The sequence below is a fragment of the Jaculus jaculus genome, chromosome 5 (assembly GCF_020740685.1).
Source record: "Jaculus jaculus isolate mJacJac1 chromosome 5, mJacJac1.mat.Y.cur, whole genome shotgun sequence".
NCBI classification, from domain to species: Eukaryota; Metazoa; Chordata; class Mammalia; order Rodentia; family Dipodidae; genus Jaculus; species Jaculus jaculus.
Window position 1 is genome coordinate 84,252,554 of NC_059106.1, and position 4,481 is coordinate 84,257,034.

Below are 4,481 nucleotides of genomic sequence, written 5' to 3' on the forward strand. Positions count from 1 at the left end.
CACCCAGCTTCTTCTCTCTCTCTCTCTCTTTTTTTTTTTTTTTTTTTTTTTTTTGTTTTGGTTCTTTGAGGTAGGGTCTCAATCTAGTCCAGACTGACCTGGAACTTATTATGTAGTCTTAGGCTGGCCTTGAACTCATGGTGATCCCCCTACCTCTGCCTCCCAAGTGCAGGGATCCATTCTCTCTTCTCTCTCTAAAAAATATGTGTGTGTGCCCAGTGTGGTGGTGCATACCTTTAATCCCAGCAATCAAGAGGCAGAGGTAGAGCTGGGTGTGATGACACATGCCTTTAATCCCAGCACTCAGGAGGCAGAGGTAGGATTCCCATGAGTTCGAGGCCACCCTGAGACGCTATAGTGAATTCTAGGTCAGCCTGGGCTAGAGTGAGATCCTACCTCGAAAAACAAAAACAAAATAATAATAATAATAATAATAATAATAATAATAGAGGCAGAGGTAGGAGGATCACTGTGAGTTTGGTATCACCCTGAGACTACATAGTGAATTCCAGGTTAGCCTGGCCTATAGGGAGACCCTACCTCAAAAAAATAAATAAATAAATAAAAAGAAGGAGGAGAAAAAAATACAAAGAGCAACAATAAGAAATAAGGAGAAAAACAACAAACCCAAAAAAGTGGTTATTGGAGCTGGATGTGGTGGTGCACGCCTTTAATCCCAGCACCATGAGGATCACCATGAGTTTGAGGCCAGTCTGAGAATACATAGTGAATTTCAGGTCAGCCTGGACTAAAGTGAGACCCTACCTTGAAAAAAAAAACTCTGGTTATTGGGCTAGACAGATGGCTTAGTGGTTAAGGCATTTGCCTGTGAAGCCTAAGGACCCAGGTTCAATTCCCAAGTACCCATGTAAGCCAGCTGCACTATGCGGTACATACATCTGGAGTTTGTAGTGGCTATAGGCCCTGTCACACCCATTCTATCTGCATTTTTCTTTCTCTTAAAAAGCATTAAAAAACTGATAATTTGAAAAGCTTGATAAAATAAGCCTTGGTTCAGCTGATAAAATATGAAGCAGGTAAGAGGGCTTGTTGCGCAAACGTGAGGACTTGAGTTTAATCCACAGCACAAACAAAAAATTGGGCCTATCTACACAAGCCTATACCCCAGTGCCAGGAGGCAGGGCACAATTCTTAGAGCTTGCTGGTCAGCCAGTCTGATGTAAAAATGGTAGCCCCAGGTTCAATGACAGGTTCCATCTCAAGGAACTATTACAGAAGAGAAATAGAGGACATCCAACCTTCCCTGGCCTCTGCATGCATTCAACAGGGCAGGTACATCTGCACACCCACGTGTGCATACAGTATACTCACAGAATAATTTTTTCAAATAGCTGGGCATGGTAGCACATGCCTTTAATCCCAGTTTGGGATATGTAGTGAATTTAAGGACAGTCTACTATGAGGCTATCAAAAAACCATGATCAAAGCCGGGCGTGGTGGCGCACGCCTTTAATCCCAGCACTCGGGAGGCAGAGGTAGGAGGATCACCGTGAGTTCAAGGCCACCCTGAGACTACAGAGTTAATTCCAGGTCAGCCTGGACCAGAGTGAGACCCTACCTCGAAAAACCAAAAAAAAAAAAAAAAAAACCATGATCAGCTAGGCGTGGTGGTGCATGCCTTTAATCCCAGCACTTGGAAGGCAGAGGTAGGATTGCTATGAGTTCAAGGATACTCTGAGACTACAGTAGAGAGAATGAGCTATAGTGAGACCCTGCCTTGAAAAGCCCCCCCCCCAAAAAAAACCAGGAGCTAGGTGTGGGGACATGCACCTTTATAATAAGAGTGAGATCCTATCTATAGGCTCACACTTGTAATCCCAAAAAGTGGGACCCTACACCAAACATCCCAGCACTTTGGAGGCAGAGATAAATAAATCACTGAGTTTGAAGCCAGCCTGGGCTAGAATGAGACCTACGTCAAGACTACATTGGTTTTTCGAGGCAGGATCTCACTCTAGCTCAGGCTGACCTGGAATTCACTATATATTTTCAGAATGGCCTAGAACTCAAAGTGATCCTCCTACCTCTGCCTCCTGAGTGTTGGGATTAAAGGTGTGTGCCACTATGCCTGGCTAAAATTTACCATGTTCTTAGTACTCTCTCTATTTAGGACAATAATGGATGTCATTTATGATAATGAATAAAATTTTTGGATGTAGCATGAGCTACTTTGCTTTTTCTCAAGGTAAGGTCTCATTGTATCCCAGGCAGACCTGGAACTCATTCTGTAGTTCCAGGTTGCTCTCAAACTCACAACAATCTTCCCACTGCCCTCCAAGTGCTGGGTTAAAGGCATGTGTCACCACCTCTAGCATGAGCTACTTTTTTAACCTTTTAAAAATGGTAATTTGAGCCAGGTGTGGTGGTGCACACCTTTAATCCCAGCACTTGGGAGACAGAGGTAGGAGGATCGCCATGAGTTTAAGGTCACTCTGAGATGACACAGTAAATTTCTGGTCAGCCTGGGCTAGAGTAAGACCCTACCTCAGAAAAAAAAATAATAATAATAGTAATAATTTGAGCTGGGCATGGTGGCACACACCTTTAATCCCAGTACTCAGAGGCTCAGATAAAAGGATCACCATGAGTTCAAGGCCACCCTGAGATGACGTAGTGAATTGCAGGTCAGTCTGGGCTAAAGTGAAATCCTTCCTCGAAAAACCAAAAATAAAAATGATAATTTGAAGCTTGGCGTGGTGGTACATGCCTTTAGTCCCAGCACTTGGGAGGCAGAGGTAGGAGGATTGCCATGAGCTCAAGGCTACCCTGAGATAACATAGTGAATTTCAGTCAGGCTACAGCAAAACCCTACCAAGAAAAACCAATGCATCTTGTTTCTTTTCATTTTTATTTATTTGCAAGCACAGATAAAGAGACCAAGAGACAGAGAAAGGACACTCCAGGGCTTCTTGTCACTGCAAAGGAACTCCAGACATATGTACCACTTCATGTGTCTGGCTTTGCGTGGGTACAGAGGAATTGAAACATTTAACCATCTCTTCAGATCTTTCTTTTTTTCCCCGCCTGAGGTAGGGTCTTGTTTTAGCCAAGGCTGACCTGGAATTCACTATGTAGTCTCAGGATGGCCTTGAACTCACTGTGATATTACTGCCTCCTGAGTGCTGGAATTAAAGGCGTGCTATGCTATTTTTGATAGGGCCTAGTCAGCCCCATACTTCTATATTAGTGGAATATTTTTCTCCAACCCATCCTCATGGCCACTAATCCGGACAATTTTTTAAAAATATATTCTTTGTTCATATTTATTTGAGAGTGACAGAGAGAGAATGGGCACGCCAGGGCCTCCAGCCACTGCAGATGAACTCCAGACGGCTGCGCCCCCTTGTGCATCTAACGTGGGTCCTGGGGAATCGAGCCTCGAACCTGGTCCTTAGGCTTCACAGGCGAGCGCTTGACCACTAAACCATCTCTCCAGCCCTAATCCAGACAATTTTATCTGATATTCTTGCCTTAATCTGTTTTTGTCATCGATTTATGTCAGATGATTATTTCTAAAGTCACTGATCAAGTCCTCCTCTCCCCTTTATCCCTAACGGTAAAGTATATTGTGGCTTAAAAGCTTACACAATTGTGAGGCTTTCAGGAAAAAATAAGTGCGGAGCTTTGAAAGGGGCCATGTAAATGACATGTTTTGGAACTTAAGCTTCATTAGCTTCCCTGCAAATCCTCTTCTACCTACAAGTTTGATCTACTTTTCCCTTGCCTCTGGATTTTTCTCTGTGCAGTTTGAGCCTTAAAGGCCCTTCCTGCAGTCTTTTTTGTTTCAGTTTTTAGTTATTTATTTTAATATTTTATTTTTTTATTTGACAGAGAGAGAGAGGGGGAGAGAGAATGGGCGCACCAGGGCCTCCAGCCATTGCAAACGAACTCTAGACTGCGCCCCCATGTGCATCTGGCTAACGTGGGCCCTGGGGAGTCAAATGTGGGTCCTTTGGCTTTGGAGGCAAATGCCTTAACCGCTAAGCTATCTCTCCTGCCCTGTTTTAGTTTTTTTTTTTTGAGGGGAGGGAGAGGCTCCAGGTAGAGTTTTGCTCTATCCCAGGCTGACCTGGAGTTCACTATAGGGTTCTCAGGGTGGCCTCGAATTCATGGCGATCCTACCTCTGCCTCCCGAGTGGTGGGACTAAAGACGTGCAACCACCATGTCCAGCTCCTGCAGTCTTTACCTAGCTAACTCCTTCAGTACTCAACCAGCGGTTCGCCAGTCCATAAGTAGGTTAAGGCCTTCTTCCGAGTCTCTGGTACTGCTCCAGGCACCTAACCCGAGCCACTACCGTGGGTGCCAACTGTGATCGCCGACGGGCAGGGTTTGCATCTGGTTTACAGAGGCAGGAATCCAGGGAGAATGTAAAAGACGTAACCCCCCCCCCTTTGGCTGGGAGAGGCGCGCGCCACGGCCCCGGAACCCAGGAGCCTACAGTGCGGTTCCGGCCGGACTT